Raw genomic sequence first — 25,628 nt, 5'->3', positions numbered from 1 at the left:
CTCTCTCTCTCTCTCTCTCTCTCTCTCTCTCTCTTTCTTTCTTTTTTTGTAGTTTTCTTTTGGTTTTTGGAGACAGGGTTTCTGTGTGTAGCCCTGGCTGTCATGAAACCCACTTAGTAGATCAGGTTGACCGCTGCCATCCTAGAGCCAAGATGAAAGGCATGCACTACCACACCCAGCTAGTGTGATTGTAACTTTAATGAACATCTTTCCTGAGAAAACTTTATATATAAATACCAAAAAATCTTATAAAGTTGTATTGCTTCCGTGTACTGCTCTGACAAATACTGGGCACCTAAATATGTAGTAGAGGAAAGAATGGGCTCTGACCTTTTTAAAATTTTATTTGTTTTTGTGTCTGGTGCTGGGTCCCTGTGGGGATCAGAAGAGGGTGTCAGACGCTATGACTCTGGAGTTACAGGTGGTAGTGAGCTGCTGAAGTGGTGCCAAGAACTGAGTTCAGGTTCCCTGGAAAGCAGTAATTGATCTTAACCATTGAGTCTTTTCTCTAGCCTGTCTTCTCTTTATAAAGGTAAAGAATTTTATTCTCTGCCATATTACCTGCCATGGCTTTGCACGGACCAAAGATAACCGTTGATACCCCACTAATCTCACAGTATTCTGTCTGTTCTTTAAGACAATGCATACTAGTCATTTTGAAGATACAATAACAGAAAACTTGGTCTCTTTTTTTAAAGATTTATTTATTATATAATTACAAAGTACACTGTAGCTGTCCTCAGACACACCAGAAGAGGGCATCAGATCTCATTACAGATGGTTGTGAACCACCATGTGGTTGTTGGAATTTGAACTCAGGACCTTTGGAAGAGCAGTCAGTGCTCTTAACCACTGAGCCATCCCTTCGGCCCAAACTTGGTCTTTTTAAATGTAATTTTATTCATCTATATCCTGGGATAAGCCTTTTGGGTTGATAAGCATTGAGTAGAAGATTGCTACATTGCTTGTCCTGGGGAGTGCGGCAAATAAAAGAAGAGTTCCTGAATCAAGTAGAAAGATAATCTGTGGATCAAAGGATTTCCTGGTACCACTTGAGTTTTTCTAGTATTGCTGTGAATTCAGAACTCTTAGAAATGGAGTGATGACTATGTTTCTGAATTATGGTTTCTAAAAGTAGAACATATTTATACATAATTTACACTATACTGCTCATCCATTTAAAGTATATTTTATGATATGTTTAACTATCATTGTATTTAGTGTTAGAACATTGTTAGTACTTTAGAAAGAACCACCTGCAGCCTTTTATATCACCTTCTCACATGCTGATTAGTTCTAGGCAGCCACAGATGTATTTTCTACAACTATAGGTTTGCCTATATATATTCTGTGTATTCAGTTTATAGTTTCGATTCTTCTCATATAAATTTAATCACATGATATGTAGTCTTTATTTTTTTTGATATGTAGTCTTTATGATTGGCCTTTTTACCCCATGTCAAATGTTTTTTAAGGTTTATTCATTTTGGTTGTGTTAGTATTTAATTTTTGTTTCTAAGTAATATTCTTTTATATAGATATGAATATTTTTATATTATTTGCTAGGATCTTAGTCTGCTTCCACCTCTTGGCAATTATGAGTAATGTTTCTATGCTATAGAAACATTAAGCTAGATAGATTTATTTGAGAAAATGTGTTTTTATTTGTCTTGTGTGTGTGTGTGTGTGTGTGTGTGTGTGTGTGTGTGTGTGTAAATATGGAATTACTGTTTATATGGTCACTATATTTAATTATTTGAAGAATTTTGGTTTCTTTATATGTTTTGTCATTTTTAGCTATCATTTTGACTTTAGTCATCCAGAGTAAAGTAATATTTCGATATTTAGCTTATCTCCTTAATAACTAGCAATGCTAATCATCTTTTAGTGTGCTTATTGGACATTTTATATCTTCTTTGAAAAAGTGTCTGAATTCTTTGCTCATTTTGATAGCTGAGTTCTCTTATTTATTTTACTTGGCTTGATTCTTGTTACAGGTGGCTCTGAATTTATGAGTTCTGAATCCTATTAATTGAATTAAGAATGAAACAATGTTTTAGAGAATTCCAGTATAACATGAGTTTCTTGGTCTGCCAGCTCCCATATAAGGGCACAGAAACTTTTTATTAATTATGAAAACTTGGTTTTATCATATCGTGTTTCCAACTAGCTCTTATACTTAAATTGACCTGTTTTTACTAGTCTATGTCTACGTAGCCCATTCTCCTCAGTACCTTAGTCCCCTTAGTCTAGTTGGTGAGTTCTTCAGCTTTTGACTGTTTCTCAAAAGTTCCCGTCTCTTCTGAAAGTCCTGCCTTTTCTTTCCTCCTTTGCTATACTTTTCATTAAACCAATCAGAAGGTGAGGGAAGTATATTTTATAAAATATGCTGCTGGTGCTAAGCAATTAGAATAACAAAACTAAAGTATGGTCTGTAATCAGATCTATTACAGTAAAAAATTAACATTTGAATAATACAAGGACCTTTTTTCCCCACAGAGCGCCAAAAGATCTTCCCAACATTCCAGAAAGTTTAAAAATGTTAAATTTGAATTTCCTGCATACCAAGTACAACCCTAAACTCTAAAGTCACTTGAGTAAAATGATTAGTTCTGGGCACACCCTGTTCTTATCTGACTATCTGTATTTTTGGCTTTGATTTTTGTCTCTGCTTAACAGTGTAGACATTTTGTTTTTGTTTTGTTTTCATCCTACAAATAATACATTAATAAAAAGTTATATAGCATTGATATTATAGTAGACATGAGTACTTGAAAGCTTATTTGAAGTATATGGAGGGATGTGGTTGGGTATGTGTATATGGTATTTAAACTTTTTTTTTTTTTTTAAGATTTTGTTTTGTTTTTTGGGCCCATGTTTTTCTGATTCCCTGGCTGTCCTGGAACTCACTTTGTAGATGAGGCTGGACTCAAACTCAGAGATCCACCTGCCTCTGCTTCCCAGTGCTGGCATTAAAGTTGTGCACCATCATGCCAGGCTTTTTTTTTTTTAAAGGAATTTTAATTTTATGTGTATAACTGTTTGCCTGCATATATGTCTATGTCTATGTATGTGTATATTCAAATGTATTTATATTTATGAATGATACCAAATGTGTGACTGGTGCTCAGAGAGATCAGAAGAGAATTTTTTTGATCTCTTGGAACTGGAGTTACTGATGGTTGTGAATCACTATATGGGTGCTTGGAATTGAACCCAGGTCCTTTGCAAAAGCAACAAGTGCTGAGCCATCTCTTCAACCCAGTATGTGGCATATTAAAGAATTTGAACAAGCCTCTGATTAATCACTGGGAGATTTGCAATCAGTCCAGGTGGATGCCTCCTGGGAAACATTAACTGTTTTCTCCTAAGCAGTCTGCCTTTTGTTTTCTCTGGTTCTCTCCTTAGTTGTTTACTTGTTTTTCATTTCAGTGTTAAGTTTTCCAGTTGGGCTTTTATGTTTGGTAGTACATTTACTGGTCTGTATTAGGTTTCTTTCTGCTTTCTTATTTATTGCATATTGAGATTTATCTCAGTGTTTCTCCTGCTCTGGCTGTTATATCTGAAAATATCTAAACGGGAATTTGTTAGAGTCATTATATATAGAACCCAACTATTAGAGACTGTTTAGGTTATAACAGGATTATATAGAGTAAACATCCAACTTCAAAGTAGTAAAATGTAACACTTATAGAAATTATATGTTGGTCGTGAATGTAAAAGGTGGCTGGGGATCTAACTAGGTTACTGGAGTTTTTATTGTATTGTAAATACTATTTAGGCGTTTCTACCACACTTTATCATTTAGTTTCCAAAAAAGACATAAAACCTTTAGTTTATAGTAAGCTTTAGAGCATTAGAGCTGGGTAGGTATCGGCCCTCTCTGCTATTTCATCAATTTCCATGTCAGTAACCCTGAGATAGCACTTGCAGGTTCTGCCTGGGCTGCACCTACTCCAACAGGCTGGCTCTCATGGTCATGTGCTCAAGATTCACTTACCCCATGGCTCCTTCCACCCCCTCTCTGTCTCTGTCTTAGCCTCTGCCTCAGACCACAAGCCCAGGACCCCTACCTATCCATCTTCTTCCCAGCTACAGGCTGTAGGTATCCATTCAGCCAATAACTCTAAATTAAGGAGCAGTGTTTGCATAACAAAAACTAGCACACTTGAAAATTCACTTTCTTGTTGCAAGTAGACCTTGGGATACAGAATTTAGCATTACAATATATAGTAATAGAGCAAACCTCAATTTTATTTAGCACGCACAAAGCCCTGAGTTGTCTCCTACTTACCTTGATGTAGTAGAACTTGTTTGTATTCCTGCACTCTGGAAATGAAGGCAGGAGAATCAGAACTTCAGGGTCATCCTCAGCCATATAGTTTGAGGCCAGGCTAGGATACATAAGACTTGTTTCAAAACAAAATTGGTAGACCAAAGAGTAACTAAGAGTAATCAAGAGTTAATTCTGGTGATAATTATCTGGACAGTAACTTATCAAAGGTTAGATTTAGAGTATAGAAAACTGGTAAACAAAAGCCTTTAGTGAAACAAATACTTCAATTTTTAGGCCATCTACAATACAGTGGTTCTTAAGCTTCAGGTCTTGACCCCTTTGTGGGGGTCACATATCAGATATCCTGCTTATCAGATATTTACATTATATTTATAATAGCAGAATTACAGTTATGTATGAAGTAGCAATTAAATAATTTTATGGTTGGGGGTTTTTATTATATGAGGAACTAACTGTATTATAGGGTTGAAGCATTAGGAAAGTTTAGAACCACTGACACAGTGAGTTTATGAAGGCATGTTTGGACTTCTCTTTCATGTAATATTTCAAGTATAACTGAAAAGGACTTTGTGTGTGTGTGTGCGTGTGTGTGCGTGCATGTATGTAGAAACTATGATTCTTATTAGTGGTTCCCAGTACACATTATGAATAATTATATATTTGTATTTTTTATCTATTCCTAAGGATGAATAGAAAGATAGCGTTTTGTTCAAGATTATTACTATTTTTAAAAAAGTATATACTATTGCCAGGCATGGTGGCATAATCTTTTAATCTCAGTACTTGGGAGGCAGAGGCAGGTGGATCTCTGTGAGTTCAAGGCCAGTCTGGTTTATGTAGTGAGTTCTAAGACAGTGACCCCAGTTGGGAACAAAACAAAACAAAACAAAACAAAAAATCATTTTTAAAATGTAGTGTTAAAGATGCCTAACAGGCCAAATGTGGGAGCAGGTGTAGGGGCAAAGGCAGGTCAGTCGCTCTCTGTGACTCCTATTCAGCCATGTAGTACAAAGACCTCTAGTTAGAAGACCAAGGTCTGTCTGAAACTGCCTATTTGAATTGGAGTGAAGACTAAACTTGTTTGAACTTTCAATTTCTTAACTGTAAAATAAAGTTAATTTCTTTTTCTATTTATTTAATGTATATAGGTACACTGTCACTGTCTTCAGATACACCAGAAGAGGGCATCAGATCCTATTACAAGATAGTTGTGAATCACCATGTGGTTGCTGGGACTTAAACTCAGGACCCCTCGAAAGGCAGTCAGTGCTCTTAACCACTGAGCTATCTCTCCAGCCTGTGAAACACATTTATCTGTGTATATAGATAAGTTTTTAGAATATTGTTAGAAATTATATTGTTTTAGGAAAAGGTAGTAGTAGGTTCTTTTAGAGGGCCTGTAACCTCTCTAGCCAAAATGTAGTAGTACAGTACCAAGCATGAATTACCTCCTAATTGAGAGGATCCTATATCTAATTAAACAGCTATTAATTATCCTCAAGATAGTAGTACCACGTTTGTACCATTGTTAATATTCTGAGCAGGTCATTATCATGGTACATGGACTTGACTTTCTTCCTTGATAGCTTGCCTAGAACCCCAAATACTATATATGATAGCAAGTCCTTAGGATTGAGGTTACTACTTTAGTTTCAGTCTGATTCCTCCAAGTTCTGTGGCCAAAGTTAAGTGGTATCTTCAGCAGTAGGATCTTATCTGCAAGTTCTGGGAAGTAACCAAGGGTAGAGGCAGTAGCCTATATTATTTTGGGGTCTCTTAGACTCTTATGACCAACAATTCTAAAGGAAGCTTTTCATGCTTAGTCCTAGGATTTTTTGTTAGTTCATGTCTTTTGGGGTGTACTTAGTAATTACTTATTTAATTATTTAATAATAATAATTACCCTGTCTGGTGTAGGGCCATTTCAACACATTCTCAACTCCACTCCTTTGTGTGTGTGTGTGTGTGTGTGTGTGTGTGTGTGTGTGTATCTAGGCATTTTAAATAAGTCTATAAAATTTTTTTATAGCATTTTCAAGCATCCCGAGTGCTATCTAGCTCTTCTTCCACCTCCCTTGTATTACTTTCTTTATATGCCCCCTTCACTTAGTTTACCACCCCACTCCCAGATTTTCCCTTTTGCATGTTTTTCTTAAAAGATTTATTTCATACATGGATTTTTGCCTGCCTGCATGTCTTCATACCACGTACATATTTAGTTGTTCATGGAGGCCAGAAAAGGATGTCAGATTTTCTGGAATTGGAATTACATGTGGTTTTAAGCTACCATGTTGAAAATAGAAACCAAACCTGGGTCCCCTGAAATAGAAGCAAATGCTTTTAACTGCTGACCCATCTCTCTAGCCCCTTGAACCTTCCCGATTTTCAAATCAAATATATAACTTTTTCTTTCTGGGTTTGTGCTTTTGATGTATCAGAAATGTCCTTGCCTAATCAAGATCCTAGAAATGTTTTCTTGTATTTTCTTCTAGTATGGTTATGGTTTTATATTTTGAGTTAACTTTTATATATAACATGAAGCATGGATTTAGTTTGTTTTTTTGAATGTGGGTATCTGTTTTAAAACTGTTGACAAGATTTTTCTTTTGCTTATGCTTTCTCTTTCAACCCATTCAGTCTTCTTTCTGTAGACCAGGCTTAATTGGCAGCTGAGAGTGACCTTGAATTATTAATTTCTCCTATATCTCCCAAGTGTTGGAATCACAGACTCACTTTTATGTGATACTGGGGATGGAACCTAGGGCTTCATGCATTCTAGACACTCATTCATTATCAATTGAGCTTTTTCTTAGTTAGGGTTTTACTGCTGTGAACAGACACCATGACCAAGAAAACTCCTATACAGAGCAACATTTAATTGGGGCTGGCTTACAGGTTCAGAGGTTCAGTCTGTTATCATGAAGGTAGGAGCATGGCAGCATCCAGGCAGGCATGGTGCAGAAGGAGCTGAGAGTTCTACATCTTCATATGAAGGCTGCTAGCAGATACTGACTTCAAGGTAGCTAGGATTAGGGTCTTATAACACCCTCAGTGACACACCTACTCCAAAAGGGCTTCACCTTCTAATAGTGCCACTCTGGGCCAAGGATATGCAAACATCACAGCTACCTCCTGCCACAGGACTATTCTTTTGTTGAGTTACTTTACCTCTATTAAAAAATGGGTTCTCAGCCTATTTCTATACATTGTTTCTATTGATGATAGTATGGAATTATATATTGGAACACTTAAATCTCGATGTTACATAGCTTTGTTCTTTTTCAAAGTTGGTTTGGTTGTCTACTTCCTTTTGTTTTCATGTGATTTTTACTTTTTTTGTCTACACCTCCCCCACCCCAGAGTCTCGGGTTAGTGTCAAATTTGCTATATAGCTGAGGATGATCCTGAACTTAGTAATACTCCTAAATACTCCTAAATACTTGTACTACAGATGTGTATCAGCATGTCTGTTTTCACAATTTTCTAGTCAGTTTGCTAATTTCTACCAGAATGAACGGAAGGAGGTCTGTAAGTTACTCCTGTATCAATGTGACAGTAAATACCATTCATGACAAAGCACGAATAGAGAATTTTATTTTGGCTCATGAATTCAGAGGATTTTCAGTCTTGTCTTGGTGATTCTGAAGGCATGCTGGAAGTGGCTAGGTCCTTGGTGATAGGAGCATGAAGTTGCAGCTTGTTTATATAGCAGTGGATTTGGAGGCTGACTTCTCAGTTGGAACCAGTGTTGATAGAATCTTAAAGCTGCCTCTAGTGACCTATTTCTGTCACTCCAGTCCTGGTAAGTAAAATAAGTCTGTGAGAGGGACATTTTAGACTAAAACCCAAGCAGGATCACTGGGATTTGATAGGGATTTCATTAAATCAATAAATCAAGTAGGAGAAAATGAACACTTTAGTAATGTTGAGTCTTAGTATTCATTGTCTATAATTGTTTAAATTTTTTTTCTTGGTGATGTTTAATAATTTTTATATATGTACTATATTTCTTACCAGATTCCTGTTACATAAAAATCATAAGATATCTTATGATTGATTTTTTTCCATCTGTGGTTGCTTGTAACTTTTGCTGGTATTGTAAACAATTTATTGTGTGTGAATCTATACATGGCGCACACTATGGTGTGTGTATTCATGGAGGTCACAGGACAACTTTGTTGCATTGGTTCTTTCCTTTCATCTTTACATGGATTCTAAGGATGAGATTCAGTTGGGTAGCCAGACTTGCACAAACCTACTAAGCAATCTTGCTGGCTTAACATAGATTGGTTGTTTTAATGGCAGACCTTTTTTTTTTTTTTTTTTTGCGATTTCAAATTTAAAAAATTTTTTCATTTGAGTTCTCTTAATTATTAGCCTCACTAAAAATGAACTACTTCAGCCAAGGGACTGAGATTGATCTTGGCAACAGAATTAATGGATTTTCTTTCAAGAGGCTCAAAACTCAAACATGGTGTTTACTCAAACAATGGTCTTTTAATGTTTGGATAGTTTGAGAATAAACTGCATTTCTAGGAAGATGATAAAACAAAAACTTAGTAATTTAGGTTTGTTTACTTAACTTTTAATTTTAAAAGTTACTTTCACAGGAAGTTGCAAAAATAGAATATTGAGGGATTGGAGAGATGACTCAGTGGTTAAGGGCACTTTGTTTATGCTCCCAGCACTCATGTTAGGTGGCTATGCTGCCTATAGCTCCAGCTCTAAGGCATCTATCGCCCTCTTCTGGCCTTTCTGGCACCTGCACACAGAAAATGTACACATGTATACAAGAAATAAAAATAAAATAAAATTTAAAATATAGACAGAAAAAAGTGACTCCACTTTTTCCCAGTGGTATTACTTAGGAATCAGTACAATGTTAAAACCTGTCAATAAACATTAATATCAAATGCACATCAGTGATATATGCATAGATTTAATTTTTATTGCATTTATTTATTTATGTGAACTTGTATATGTATGCATGCCATAATGCATGTGTGGTAGTCAGAGGACAACTTAGAGAAACTAGTTCTTATCTTCCACAACATGAGCTCTGTGGATCAAAATTCATGTTGGCAACAAGTGCCTTTACTCAGGCACCTGCATGCAAGTGTGTGCGCGCGTGTGTGTTTCTGTTCATTTGTGCGACAGTAACTTTGTAGAGATGCTTCTTTTTTCCACCTGGATTTGGGTTTTAGGGATTAAATCAGGTTTTGAAGCTTTCTATGCAAATATTTATTTCTGCTGAACAATTCTTACTGGTTTTGATAGTATGTATACATAATTTTTGAGATGTATTTTTTTTTTTGTAGCTATGACTGGTTTTGAACTTGCTATGATTTTACCTCCCAAGTTCTGACCTGCCAGGTTTATATTACTGTTTTGATTACTGGTTTTACATCTGACTTGCTTTTTGCATAGGTTTGTATTTGTATTCATATGTTTTCATAGGTTATATTAGTTACTTTTCTGTTGCTGTGATAAAAGTTTATAGAAGAAAGAGATTCTTTTGGTTTGTGGTCCATAATGCCAGGAAAGCCTAGAAGTAGGCAACAGACATAGTGGTAGGAACAAGAGCCCAAGAGCTTAACATGTGAATCACAAGCTACAAGTAGAGAGAGTGAACCAAGAAATGGTAGAATTGTTAAACTCTCAAACTTGGTGGTGTAAATCTTTAATAACAGCACTCAGGAAGCAGTGGCAGGTGGATCTCCAAGTTCAAGGTCAGCCTGGACAACAGAATGAGTTTCAGGACAGCCAGGCTTACAAAGAGAAACCTTTTCAAAAACAAAACAAAACAAAAATGTAAAACAAAGAAGCAAACAAAAAACTCTGAAACTCTTTTCCTAAATGTCTCCAAACAGTATCACCACTGAGACCAAGTGTTCAAATAAATAAGCCAATTGAGAATATGCTCATTCAAGCATAGCTAGACATTTGTTTGGGTTCATCTCTTGAGTATGTTTACTGATCAGTCAATACAACTGGTCCCATATTACAGAGGAATGACCTGTGTTATACTTAAGTACTTGTCCTGTACTTGTTCCCTTACAACAAAATCTAAGTCAAATCTGTTTTTCCAAGTTATGAAACTATTATATAAAGGAAGCTCTATTTTGAATAAGCTTTTGAGCATGATTTTTTTCCTAAGCAGAATGTTTTTGAGCACCATTCAAGTTGTTTGAAGTGGGGCTGGAAAAGGCTCAATGCAGAGCAGGTGTCTAACATTTTGAGACCCTAAATTTGTTTTCTAATGTCCACCCCAAAACTCAATACAAATTGGGCATGCCTTTAATCTTAGTACTTTGTACTAGGCAGAGGCAGGCAGATCTTTGTTGAGTTCAAGGCCAGCCTGGTCTACATAAATAGTTTAACCAGGCAAGACTACATAGTGTGATCCTGCCTCAAAAACCAAACCAAACCCAACACAACCCCTACTCCCACCCCAAGACCCCAAATCCCAATCTCCAAAACCAAACCCCCACACCCTCAAACCAAAACCAACACTAAAACCTGCTTATACAAATGGTATTCATTTGCTTTGCTTTTTGGTATTCTGGTGTGTAGTTGTGCCACCATTTTGTTACCTACTAGTGTGTTGAAGGATTGCATTTGCAATTTTTTTTGAGACAGGGTCTTAGTATTCAGCACAGGGTACTTGCAGTTTTATTGCTTAGCTTACTGAATGCTGCATTTATAAGCCATTAGGCTGGCCTAGATTTTGCTCTTGATGTCATGTACTTATCATTAGGTCTTTAAGATTTTCTCCTAATCTCTTTTTCCTTTTGATTGATTTTGTGTGTGTGTGGTGTGTGTGTGTGAGTGAGAGAGAGAGAGAGAGAGAGAGAGAGACGGAGACGGAGACGGAGACAGAGACAGTCAGTGACAGACAGACAGACAGCTTATATGCATTCAAGTGTGTTTGTCATGGATTATTAGAACCTTTCTGTGTACCAGGTCCAACATAATCTATCTCAAGACACTCAATCTCAGGAGTCAGTTCTCTTTTGCCAGCACCTCTCCATTAAAAAGAAAACTATATACATTTATAGTTTATATCTAAACCTTTGATCCAGTTTGAAGTAATTTGCGTACAGTACAAGGGGTAATTATTAGTTTATTTTATGGATGTGTACTTGTGGCATAATTTATTGAGAAGTTGATATTGTAGTGAATACCATTTCTATGTTTGTAAAAAGTCAAGTTTATTGTATTTGTGCTGACCCGTTTCTGGATTCTTTGTTCTGTTGTCATAATGGACTGTCGTGACACTACCGTACTGTCTTCATTACTGATGTCAAATAGTAAATATTAATACTAGGTTGAGTCATTCTTTATTTCTTTTATTCTATTTCAAAAGTTTTTTGTATTCTAGTTTCTTTCTTATAGAAGTTTTAGGATGATTTTTTATATACAGAAAAGTTTTTAATGTAAATATTGAAATATATCAGTCAGATACAAAAATGCCTTTAAGCTATCTTTTTCATACTCACCACCACATAGAACCATTTGGTACTTAATTTTAGGATTTTTTTCTGCATACCAACACATTTTCTAGTAGAAACCAGTTCAACTTCACCTCAAACTAAATACCACCCGACATTAGCCCCTGATTCCCACAGGCCAATGCTTTATCAAATACGCATTTTTCAAAAAGCAAGCCTCAAGCCCCAGGTTATGTTGGTTGTGAGCCTAGCTTTAATGGCTGAGATGAGAGCTCCCAGGTTATTTTTTCTGTGCTTCTGAGTCGCTGGCTATGGTTCTCTTGATCTACTCTTTAGATTTGATAATTAGCTAGGATGGCTCAGAGAACTCAGGGAATATGTGTTAGCCCATCTAATATGAAGGAGTGGCAGTGGTTAGAGATGAATAGACAAATAAAGAGAGTATGTGGGGGATATACCAGTAGTGCCTTCAAAATTTGGAATTTAAAGGAGGGAGCACAGTTGTTATCTTTACTAACTTCATTTTGTCCCATTAACCTGTTCTCTTTGAATTATTTGTCTTCTACAGCTTCCTGTAGGCAGTCATCTCATGCTTAGAATAGAAATGATTGTTTCTCTGGTAGTGGAGCAGAACACTGTAAAAGCAGAAATGCCCCAGAACCATAGTCTCACTCAGATTGCTATGCGTATGCATACTTTCTGGTTCACTGCCATTGTCCTTTCCTTTAAAATCCTAAACTGCTACCCTAGTGGGCAGGATACTATAGCTATAGCTGCCTTTTCAGGTTAACCAAACCCAGAATAAACTCCTTTCCTGCCACACCCTCAGAGCCAAGCCTCTCTAACAGAAACAAACATGGAACTCTCTTTTATGCCTTTTCTGGACACATCAGCCTTCAGTCCCTGCCATCTGTTTATCCCTAAAAGCTCTCTGAATCCTTAGTTCAAGGATTTTTATGAAAGCATTCATAAAAGCATGATTGATTAGCAATACAATTGTGGCCTGGGAAGTGGGGTGGAAAGTTCTCAGTTTCTGATCTTTGTATAGTCTTCATGGCACTTAATTTTCATTCAGAGTCTCTGTAGTCTCATTAGAACAAAAACCAATCTATCATTTAGGAAATTCCAGTGGAGAACAAGCTCCCCCCCTTTCTTTTCTTTTTAATCAAGAATTGAGATTAAAAACTAAAGTAGAGGGCTGGACAGTTAACTCATCGGTTAAGAGCACTGATTGCTCTTCCAATGGTCCTGAGTTCAATTCCCAGCAACCACATGGTGGCTCACAACCATCTGTAATGGGATCCGATGCCCTCTTTGGGTGTGTCTGAAGACAGCTGTAGTGTACTTATAATAAATTAAAAAAACAAAACAAAACAAAAAACCCCAAAAAACTAAAGTAGAGTGGCCAGAGAAATGGCTCAACAGTAAAGAGCACTGGCTGCTCTTTCAGGGAGCTAGGTTTTATTCCTGTCTTCCTATGGAGGCTCATAATTATCTGTAATTCTGGCCAGGGGACCTGATGTTCTCTTTTGGTGTCTTTCACCAGCAGACATACATGCATGTAAAACTCTCATAGACATTTCTGAATCATAAGATTATAGAGAGTTCAATGCAAATTGCATTTTACCCACAAGTGCAGTGTGTGGTTTTATTTGTTTAGATCATTGACTCTATGCAATCCTGACCTGGAATTCACTGTGTAGACCAGGTTGGCCTACAGCTCACTGAGATCTAACTGCCTCTGCTTCCTGAGTGTCCTCAGATTAATTAAAGGTGTGTGCCACCAAGCCCAGAAGATAACATTTTTAAAAATGTGTGTGTGTATGTATGTATGTATATATGTATGTGAGTATTTTGCTTGCATGCATATCTGTGTATCACTTGTATGCTTGGTACCTACAGCAGACAAAGAGGGCACTGGAACAGAAGATGTGAGCTGCCGATTGGGTGCTGGAAATGAAACTCAGCTGAGCCATTCTCCAGCCCTACAATGATTTTATTTTTTTTCTGAGGCTGAGTGTCTTGAGAGAGATAGTTAGATTATGCAGGACCTGGTACACAGAATGGTTCTAATAAATATGTGTTGAACAAATATTTAAACGGTTCTTGTAAGAAGCCTTGGGAAAATATTTTTCTGAAAAGAGGTACTGTAAACTAAGTTGAATACGTGAGACTCTGTGCTTGCATGTGCAGTTGTACAAACAGTTCATTTATTTATATTTTACATATATTTTGTGGGTTTTGTTGTTTTTCTTTCTCTGGATTTATGCTTGATTGAAAAATTAATTCTTTGGCTCATGTGACTTAGTTTCCTTTGCTTCTGAATGTGTAAAATACAGCTCATTTTGTAGCTGAAAATAGTCTTGGCTTTCTAGTCTTTTTGTCTTTACCTCCTGAGTTTTGTAGGATTACAAATGTACACCACTATGCCCAGTTTTCCTCACTTAATTATTGTAAAATATAATACTTCCAGGCTTGTCATCACCTGTACATACGTCTACCTTTCCTGTAACCTTTAATCTTTACTTCCCTCTAAGTATAAAGTTCATAGTTGATTAACTCTTACTCTTTACACATTGTGATAAATCTTTACTCTCATGTTTGGTCAGTATATCTTGTAAATTTTTTTTTGGCAACACTTTTATGTCTGCCTTTCTAAGTTTTGTGAAAACCAGGGGCGTAGATTGCTGGTCCTATACTTTTTTTTTTTTTTTTTTTTGAGATTAAAGTATAATTATGTCATTTCCCCTCTCCTTTCTTCCTTCCATTCCTTCCCCTGTTCTCACCTTGCTCTCTCAGATGTATGGCCTTTATTTCTTTGTTACTCTCTCCCCCCTCTCTCTTTGTATTCCTAAATATATAAATACAACTTGCTCAGTCTGAGTAATGTTACTTATGATTTCAGGCTGATACTTTGTATTGGGTAGCCCATTTGGACCTCTTCCTAGGGAGATTTTTTCCTCTCCCACTCCACTCAGCATTCCTTAGCTGCCTGTAGTTCTTTGTCTATGGGTGGGACCTAGTGAGATTCCTCCTTATATGTTAGCATGTCTATTAGTGCCATCCTTGTCTGGGCAGCATTCTTGATAATACTTCATAGGCTTAGCTCTTCTAACAGTTCTAGGAGACAAAAATCTCACAGCAAACTCATTTGTTTGACTATCATCTATGACTCTTAACAATTTTTTTTACCTGCTCTTTATCAATGGTTCCTGATCCTCAAATGTAGGAGTTACACTGTAGCTATATTAGTTCAGACTGGGCACAACATAGTCACTCTGTTTTTTGATCAGTTTTGATTTTCTCTAATGGGCTATAAGAAGATACTGTTTTGATGAAGGATGTATTTTATAGAATCTTTGGTTTTAGTGGTTTTCAGTAGTAATCATTGCTGGTTTTTGTTGTTGTTTGTTTTATTTTTTTTCTTTCAAGTTACTCCTGCTGTGGGTCTCCCTGCTTTCATGGGTTGCCAGCCTATTTAGTCCACAAGGGCAGTGGGAGCAGAGAAGTTGAACAAAGGGTTCGGAAGCCCTGTGAATGAATGCGTATGGTGGAGGACTACACCTGAACTGCTTGTCAGTAGGCAGATCAGCTTTACTTAGGGTGATTGAAGGCATATAAAGTTTTGGGGACTAAGGGTAGGGACATGCAGGATGGGCTGGGGTTTTAGAGACTATAGAATGCCTCATTAGCATTGGGAAGCATTTAAGGAATCCCAGGTGCTGCCTGAACAGGTTTTGTTGTCAGGAGAAAGGAAATTGATCCTATAAACTACTTATGGCTAAGAGACATTCCTTAGGTAAAGGTGTATGTTTGGGCTTAGAACTCCCTGACAGAGCCAGAGAAGGAGAAACTCTGGTAATGAAAGAAGTCCTTCCTGCTGCACTGAGCCCCAGAAGGGATTTGGTCAATTGTAGACTTTGACCTTAATTAGCAGAGTTTACCACACCTGTTCTTTTTCTATGTAGCCCAGATTGGCCTTAAACTCTTCATCTTCCTTTCTCTCCCTGGGTTTTAGATAGGTGCTACTACATCAAACCTGAAATTTAGTTCTCTAATATTCTTGCTGTCAAAGAATTTTTTTTTTTTTAATTTCATAGGAGAAATTATGACTTGGAATCTTTGGCTTCTTTTCTTGTGAGGTTAAACTTGTATTTATGTATTTTTTTTTTCTTGTCTCTCTGTTCATGCTCTGAATCTCATTTCTTCTGTACCCAGCATTCATTTGTCTGTGAAGGTAAGAAAGAGTTTAGTTAGAGAAGCTAGAGAGACAGCTTAGCATTGTCTTTTTCCAGAGGACCACGGGTTCTGTTTCCAGAATCTACATGGTGGCTCGTAGCAGTCTGTAGCTCCAGATTTAGCTAGCCAAACACTGACTTTCAGCCTCTACTAGCAGATGTACATGTAGGCAAAATGCTGATGCACACACAATAATAAATAAGTTGATAAATTAAATTCTTAACTTTCTCATCTTCTACTCAATCTGTAGCCCACTGTTTCTAGATTTCGGCTCCTAACACCAGTCTACCCTCTAAACTACTGTCACAAAAACACCAGTGGCTTTGAAAACTAAATTCAAGGGATCTTCTTTGACAATGGGCTTTTATGCAGCTTGTTTTTACTGTTGTATGTACATGCTTTTTTGTAGTATTCAGTCTTGATATCCTATTTCTTTGTTAACTCATCCTCACTTTCCTGTGATTTAACCGTTAATTACAAATGTTATTTCAATACTAAATATTTATTAGAAGGATTCAAAGGTAAGAAAACTTTAACAAAATATTAGGTTGTAAAGAATTCAGATTGTAAGAGGAATTTTTGGGCAGAGTGTACACTCTATCCTATCAGATAGTCAAAATTTTAAGAAGTACCAGTGAGATGGCTCAGTGAGCAGAGGTTCTTACTGTTAAGCTTAACAGTCATCTGAGTTTAATGTCTAGAACCTATATGGTAGAAGGAGATAACCTATTTAGGCAGTTCTGTGTATATCCCCTCCCCCATACAAAATAATCAAATGTTAAAAAAAATTAGGAGCTGGAGAGATGGCTCATTGGTTCCTTAATTGCTCTTGCTGAAGATTTTGTTCCCAGTACCTATATCACAGCTTACAAACACCTGTGACTCTAGTTATAGTGTATTTAACAACTTTGGCCCCTGTGGGCACCTGCATAAACATGGTGCACATAAGTTCATACAGGTACATACATAAATAAATAAAAGATAAATCTCAAAAAAGAGCATTCCTTTAAAAAAAGTATTGGTATTTATCATTTTAATGACCCTTTTAGAACAACTTTATAAGGTAAATTGTATTCTTGTTTATTTAGAAAGAATATGAGGGGCTCTCTGCTCCTCCCTGTTCCAGAGACAGCAGCATTTTTTTGTGTGCAGTGCTAGCCTCGTCCTGTAGACAAGATGGTGAAGGTCGGTGTGAACAAATTTGGCTGTATTGGGCGCCTGGTTACCAGGGCTGCCTTCTGCTCTGCATCTGGCAAAGTGGAGATTGTTGCCATTAATGACCCCTCTATTAACCTCAACTACGTGGTCTACATGTTGGTTTTTTATTTTTTTTAAACCCATGGCAAATTCAATGGCACAGTCAAGGCTGAAAATGGGAAGCTTGTCATCAATAGGAAGCCCATCACCATCTTCCAGGAGTGAGGTCCCCCTAACATCAAATGGGGTGATGCTGGAGTCTTCATCACCATGGAGAAGGCTGGGACTCACTTGAAGGGTGGGGTCAAAAGGGTTATCATTTCCGCCCTTTTGGCCGATTCCCCCATGTTTGTGATAGTTGTGAGCCAGGAGAAATATACAACTCACTCAAGATTGTCAGCAATGCATTCTGCACTACTAATTGCTTAGCTCCCCTGTCCAAGGTCATCTGTGACAACTTTGGCAGAGTGAAAGGGCTCATGACCACAGTCCATACCATCACTGCCACTCAGAAGACTGTGGATGGCCCCTCTGGGAAGCTGTGGTGTGATGGCCATGGAGCAGCCCAGAATATCATCCCTGCATCCACTGGTGCTGCCAAGGCTGTTGGCAAGGTCATCCCAGAGCTGAACGAGAAGTTCACTGGTATGGCCTTGTGTGTTCCTACCCTCAATGTATCTGTTGTGAATCTGACATGCTGCCTGGAGAAACCTGCTAAGTATGATGGCACATCAAGAAGGTGGTGAAGCAGACATCTGAGGGCCCACTAAAGGGCATCTTGGGCTTTACCTGGGTTGTCTCCTGTGATTTCAACAGCAACTCCCACTCTTCCACCTTTGATCCTAGAGCTGGCATTGCTCTCAATGACAACTTTGTGAAGCTCATTTCCTGGTATGACAATGAATGTAGCTACAGTGACAGGGTGGTGGACCATGGCCTCCAAGGAGTAAGAAACCCTGGACCACCCATCCCAGCAAGAACAATGAAAACAAGAGAGGCCCTCAAGTTGCTGAGGAGTCCCCGTCCCAACTCGTCCCCCAACACTGAGCATCTTTCTCACAATGTTTATCTCAGACCTCCATAATAACAAGAAGGAGCCCTCCCTACTCTCTTGAATACCATCAATAAAGCTCTGCTTCATACCACCCCCAGCTCCCCCTGGGGGGGGAAGTATATGAAGAGGGATGGGTTTAGAAATGGCAGTCTTCCTGATTGGAAGACTAAACTACAATAAGGGATGGAAATAAAGTCTACTCTTTTGTATTATGGGGGGGGGGGGGCGCTGAACCTAGGAAAGGAACTGATTTTGGGGTTTTTAGATAGTGCTGAGTATAAGTTGCTTTTGTTTTTAAAACAAAACCAAAACAGGTTCTTACTATGTAGCCCTGGTTTGCTTGTAACTGTGTAGACCTTGCTATTCTCAAACTCACAAGGCTCTACCTGCCTTCACTTTCTGAGAGCTGGGATTAAAGATGTATGCCACCACTCCCAGTTAGAAGATTTTTAATTCTTCACACTCTTTTAGGTATAAAGTCCTGTTATAAACACAACACTGTTATTTCTATAACACTAACCAATCAGTAACCAGATGACATTTTCCTTGGAAGTCTTTTTTTCATTTTTCCCAGTGTAATGAACTAACTCTTCTTAACCCCTGTAGTACTTTGTTTTGTAACTGATATATATATATATATATATATATATATATATATATATATATATATATATATATATATATATATATATATATAAATAATTTGTGTTAGGTCATTACTTACTTCTCTTTGGCTTATACTGTGGATTTGAGCTTTTCTTAAATTTGTTAGTAATTGGATGTTACAATCTTTTCCATCCCTATTTCAGGAGTTCGCATAATTAAATGATTCCTTAGTAAAATGAGTAGGAGTTTTGAATCTTTAGTCTGAACAGTTTATTAGATTATACTTTAAAATATTTCTACAGATTGGGTTTGAATGAACTAGATATTATTTCTCCTTAATTTCTACTTATATATGTATGTTTTGGCTAGTAAAGTTAGCTTGATAAATTCTGTGTCTTTAAAAGTCTGTGACTTTGTACACAGTAATATACCATGTAGCATACCTTAGGCAAATCAGTTGTCAGTTCCAGTCTTACTTACTTTCTCTATAGGGCATACTTTAGTTGTTTAAAAACAACATATGGAAAAAGTGGATTGGATTTATTAGCTTTCACAATGAATGACTACAGTAATTGTGTTAAAGGACTTTTTTTTTTGATGAATAAAAGAGCTGCATCTTGCTTTCTTGCACTATTTTTAGTTGTGAGGCTAACTAACGTTTGTTCCTCTTATAGTCTGTTAGGGTTAGAGGATCAGAAAAAGATCTTTTACATAGAACTTCCTTTAAACCCCAGACTTGGTTGTAGAAGGGCAGCTATTTCTCCTTGTGGGATACATACTGAATCTGCCCTATAGTAAGTATTGGTATATGTACTCCTTAGGGAATATAAAAGGCTGATTTAGATGTTCTGTATATACCTTTTTTTGTCAAAATAGGGAATTTGGGTTAATTTCTGGAATCCTTTGTGGGGTTAGTAATTTTTACAGTATGTCCTGTAGTTTGAAGAACAATGGTTGTAAATTAAAAGGTAATACATCTTGATAATGTAGTCCTGCTTTCACTAATTTTAATATGATTTATTAGAAGAATCACCAACTGGTTTCAATTTTCCCCTGGGATTTTAACAATTTCTACAATGCTCAAAAATGTAAGCACTTATGAATATTGAAGTAGCAGTGTCCTGTCATAAAAGATAGCTTTTTAGTCTTGAAATCTAAAAAAGTGTGTTTTGGTCCATGAATTAAGGAATAGACATCTTTAAACTTGGCTGAAGTCCTACTTCAAGTATAGCAGTTAGTGACCAAAGACGTAATTCCGAGCTTATAGCTTGGTGAAGATATGCTTTTGCTTGCTGTGTCCTTTTAGACATCTAGTGGAATAGGGAGCGTTTCCTGTGGCAGCACTGTCAGCGATGAATAGATGAATGAATTCGTCCATGCTCAGAACTCACAGCACGTGTACTTTTATCCTCCCAAGGACATAAAAGAACCGAGAGACCAATCTTAGCAATGGTCCAAGCTTCTGGGTGTAGGGTTGGGGAAGAGGCTTTGGGACTGTCCAAGAAGAGCCGATCAGCATATCTAGCGATAAAGAAACAAAAGAGCCTGTGACAGTATTGAAAGAATCTGACATTTGCTTTGTCTGTACAAAGGATGAAAGGAATTTTGCCGACTTAGACAAAACAATAACTGGTTTTGTATCAGTTTGAGCCTGAAATCAGGCAGCAGAATAATATGGGGTCTTTTTTGTTGTTTTTATATTTTTGAAGCATATTTACTGTAAGAAATGGATGTGGAATTGTTTTATTTTTGGAAAGGAAAACATAATATCAATTTTAAGAGCTTAGAAGCTGTAGGTGGAGACTCTTGTTTTGTTTGCCAGAGCTTTTTAATAAGCAGTGAAGTCTGGAGAGCAAAGATTGCAATTGCTTTTTCTAGGATCTTTGTTTTTTCTTTGGTACTTAAGATAATTTCAGACAAAGGAGGCTATGAATGGAAAAGAGAAGCAAATATCAAGTATTTTCTCTGTTTTTGCTTTGATTCTAGTGAGGGCTTTCTTTATTTTAGTATTAGGCAGTAATTGTGTCCTGGGTTAGCTGTGTGCTAGGTTACTTGGTACAGCCTGCTATTCTGAATGGACTGTTTACTTCTTTATTCAGCAGTAAGTAGGTGCTAGTAGTTAGTGTCTGGGGAGTGGCTTTTATTGTCTGATATTTGCTATGGATGATTCCAGTATTCTGAGAAGGAGAGGTTTACAGGTGAGTAAAAGAAAACCTCTTTTTAAATACTATTAGCACCTTTCAAGATGTATCAGATTGTTGTAATTTCAGTGCATGGGGGAAGGGGTGTCACTAATTACTTTATTCTGTCATATATGTTTACAACTAGAGGATTTTGTTAAGACCTTGCTATTTTGTTTCCTTTTAATTTCCTTTGTTTTATCTTGAAATGGGGTCTTGATATGTTACTCAGGTTGATCTCCAACTCCTGGGCTCAAGTGATCCTCCTTTCTCAAGCCTCCTGAGTAGCTAGGACTACAAGGGAATATTACCACACCTTTCTTAGCTATTTTTACTACTTTAAAGTGCTGCTTGAATTTACATATTTTGAATTAAATGTGTGGATCAATTAAATCAAACGTATGTAGGATACAAACCTAATTTTGAATATTAGATATGCAAACATTTTGTTTCTGACCATTATGCTTGTCTCTATTCTGTAATAAAGTTGTGTGTGTGTGTGTGTGTGTGTGTGTGTGTGTGTGTGTGTGTAAAACATTTGATTCTTTCTAAACTATTAAGTTTTCTAAACCCTTGCTTTGCATATAAGCTATCCATTTATCTCTGCCTGTCTATTTCTATTTCTATCTCTGTCCATCCATCCTCATCTTTCTCAGTTCTTAGATGTTTGGTACATGAAGAGGCAAATCAGGTATTTAAGAATGAGAGGAAATACAGAGACTGATGGACATCTTAAATTGAATTTTAATGAATACCTTTGGCATTAAAATAACTCATCAAATTTCTTCTCAAATTTGGTGATTTATCATGCGCTGGAAATCAGATCATCTTGCTCCATTTTATTTGTGAACAACAAACTAGCTAGGTCATCACTGAGTGTTTTTGAGAACTGACTCAATGAAGGGTCCAGTATAAAGTCTAGCTAATCAGCCAGCGTATGAGGGTCTAGCTATGTGAAATACAGTAGTGTCTGTTGTTTTTGTTTGGCTTATTTGATATTTGTAAGATATGCCTCACTCCCAAAAAGCACTCTGGTCCTCTTAATTTTAATGTATTATTTTTATTTTTATTTTTTGGTGTGTGTTCAGAAAGAATATGTGTAAGGTAGGATTGGTAAAATTATATTCCTTTTTATTCAGCATTTTGTGTGTGTGTGTGTGTGTGTGTGTGTGAGAGAGAGAGAGAGAGAGAGAGAGAGACAGACAGACAGACAGACAGACAGACAGACAGACAGTGTGTGGTGGGGCAGGGCATCAGAGATCACCTAGAACTAAGAGTTATAGGCATTTGTCATCCATCAGATGGTGCCAGGATCCAGACTCCAGTTCTCTAATGGAGCAGTAACTGAGCTATGTTTCCAACCTTATGATTGTGCCTCTTATTAATATTTTCATATTGTAAACACTCAAATCCAGGAGGAATGCTTACTGAGTTTTTCAGCAACTGTCTAGTATGGCTTGGAGTTTAGAGTCATCACAAACCCCAGTGTGTTATATTGTCCCCTTCTACTACAGTTGGTTTAATGATTTGTCAGTCAGTATTTCAGGGAAATTCTTAAATATACTTAAAAAGTATTCAGGACACTCCTTAAGTAGTGGTGTATGTGAAAGTATAGCTCTAATTAATGATTCTAATTTCTCTACTGACCATTACAGGATCTGCTACTTTGTTTATTCTTTTGAATCTATTTTTGTTTAGTGAGAGTACCAAACTGTCAGATCACACAGCTGGAGGGTGGTTTTGTTTTAAATAGCTGTATGTTTTGTTTTGTTTACCTAAGGTTTATTTTCTAGAATACAGCACTTAAACATTCAGAAATAGAAGCAACGTGTGAAAAGTTTAGATTGTTCATTTGTTCAAAGAAATTAAAGCTTCAAGCTGATTTCATGGTGGTGCATGCCTTTAATCCAAGGTGAAGTAGGTGGATTGCTAAATTAGCTTGAGGTTAGCCTGGCCTACAGAGTGAGTTTCAGGATAGCCAAGGCTACTAGGAAAACCCTATCTTAAAATAAAACAAAAAACAAAAACCAAAAAAACAACAACAACAAAAATAAACCAAATTAAATCACCCTCCCTCCCTTCCCAAAAAGAACTTTGAAAGCAATATTTAGGCTTGTGTTCATAAGCATACAGAAGGTAATTATGTACAATTTAGACTGCCTAAATGTTTTCCAGAAAATCAACCAAGATATAAGCTGCTTTCGTCCTACCAATTTTCTTTACCAGGTTTCTTGGAGGAAGCAACATAGTAAATATTTGCTCAAGATAAGAGACCTTGTCTAATTAGTCTGCTATTCTATATTCAATTATGAGAACTGACCAAGTAAAAAGCTTCATGCATGAATAAACACAACAGCAAAGTAAATAATATCTGCTCTTACCATTATTACTAAGTTTCTAAAAAGTGGGAGATGGCTGGGTGGTGGGGGGTGGTAGCACACGCCTTAATCCCAGCACTTGGGAGGCAGAGGCAAGCAGATCTCTTAAGTGTGAGTCCAGCTCCTTTTCAGAGTGAGTTCCAGGACACCAGGGTTCTATAGAGAAATCCTGTTTTGGGAGCTGAGGGTGGGGATTCTAGGCAATTTAGTAAATGAAAAATAAAGCAATGCATTAATACTGAGTAGAAAGAAAAAAATACTGATAGTTATCACTGAGGTAACTTTGCTGGAAATGTCAGAGAAGTTAAAAAAAATATAGCTCAGTTGGTAGAATAACTTCTAGGCATTCATGTGGCCTTGGGTTTGATCCCTGGAATGTATAAACTGGGCATTATTTCTTATGCCTGCAGTCAGAAGGTCATGTCCGATGTCCATGGTGTCTAAGCTATATAGTATGTTTGAGTCCAGTCTGGAATGCAGTTCTTTGTTCAGAAAAAAATATTGTATAGAATGGTTAAGAGAGCAGTATTGTAAAGATTCTAATGTGGAGTTGATGAGAATGGCTGGTGTTGTGGTATCTGACACACCTTTGATTCTTGCATTAGGTATTTCTGTGTGTTTGAGGTCAGTTAGGGCTTTATAATTGAGATTGTCTCAAAACAAACAAACAAAACAACCAAATAACTAAATGGTCCCAACATTTGGCATAAAATTTCAGTAGCTTTAAAGAAGACTTTAAAAAAATATTTTTTAGATATAAGTACACTGTAGCTGTTTTCAGACACACCAGAAGAGGGCATCGGATCTTATTACAGATGATTGTGAGCCATCATGTGGTTGCTGGGAATTGAACTCAGGACCTCTGGAAGAACAGTCAGTGCTCTCAACCACCAAACTCTCTCTACCCAAGAAGACTATTTTAAAAAGCCAACAAAAGCTGAGCATAGTAGTGCACACCTTTAATCCCAGCGCTTTGGAGGTTGAGGCAGGCACATCTATGTGAGGAAACCAGCTCCATTACATAGCTAGTGCCAGGCACCCCCTACCCCCTCCCTCCCCCAAACTAAGTATAGAGTTTAGATAGATGACTCAGCAATTCACAGTATGTATGGCTTCTTGGAGAGGACCCAAGTTCAGGGTCTTTGGCCTCCTTGGACATCTGCACTCATTGTCACACACCTAAACACAAACACACATAAATATAATAAAAAAAGTTTTGAAAATTAAACACAAACCAAAAAAAATTTAGTTTGAGTGAAGGCGACCTTTACCAGATCAGCTGCTTTGAAAGTGAAAGAACTAAAGTACTATAATTTTCGTACAGCATAGTGCTAATGAAAACTAAAATAGGAGCACACTGGTTTATTTAATGATTCATGTGAAAGAAGACACAAGCTGGGAAAAGCTCATTATTGTGTGTTGGACTCATTCTCAGGCTGGAATTTGTTACTGGAAAAAGAAGGGGATGAAGCAGTCATGCACTGCATATCCACATTTCTTACTGATAAAAAGATGCCTGGAGATTGTGGGTGAGCATCTTTCCTCGAGGAACCCTCATCTAGTATAGGAATTAACTGTTTTTGCATGAAAAGAAATTCAGATTTAGATCTTAAGGTAAAACTTGACTTTCATCCTCTTTTTTTCCTTTTTCCTTTTTTTTTTTTTTTGGTTTGGTTTTTCAAAACGGGGTTTCACTGTGTAGCTCTGGCTGACCTTGAACTCACAAAGACTCACCTGCCTCAGCCTCCTGAGTGCTGGGATTGAAGGTGCGCACCACCATGCCCTGATGAGAATTTATTTTCAATAAAGGAAAAAATATTTTAAAAAAAAAACAGAATGCTCTATATTTCTATGCTTCTTGGTTTTGTTTTTAAGGACTGAAAACTTTTGCCCTTCATATGATAATCATTAATGGTCATAATATCTAAAGAAAATTTCCGAGTAAATTTTAGCAGCAGTAGTGCTTTCTAGTATTTCTTAAGTGTTAATTAGATACTTCTAAACAATAGTACTTTAAAGACTGATTTCTGACCAACACAGGCAGAGAATGTGGAGAGAGGTGACACAAGTTTGTTCTTACCTGAAGATAACATATCCTGATTTTAATTTCCCCTCTACTTCTCCCTGTTCCTCTTTATCTTTCCTCATCTTCAGATTTACCCTCTTTTCATTTCTCATTAGAGATAACCAAACATGACAAAATAAAATTGTAATGTAAAGAAAACT

The 25,628-nt window shown here is 37.0% G+C and overlaps 1 protein-coding gene across 5 annotated transcripts in view; it reads left to right on the top strand.

Annotated features, from left to right (window-relative positions):
- The window catches only part of MAST2 (microtubule associated serine/threonine kinase 2), a 142,803-nt gene that overhangs the window by 28,034 nt on the left and 89,141 nt on the right, over positions 1 to 25,628 (top strand). The gene's annotated exons all lie outside the window — the stretch shown is intronic.

This window comes from Micromys minutus (assembly GCF_963924665.1).
Source record: "Micromys minutus genome assembly, chromosome: 9".
Classification (NCBI taxonomy): domain Eukaryota; kingdom Metazoa; phylum Chordata; class Mammalia; order Rodentia; family Muridae; genus Micromys; species Micromys minutus.
The sequence above is the reverse complement of the archived record's forward strand: the minus strand, read 5'-3'. Positions and strand labels throughout refer to the sequence as shown.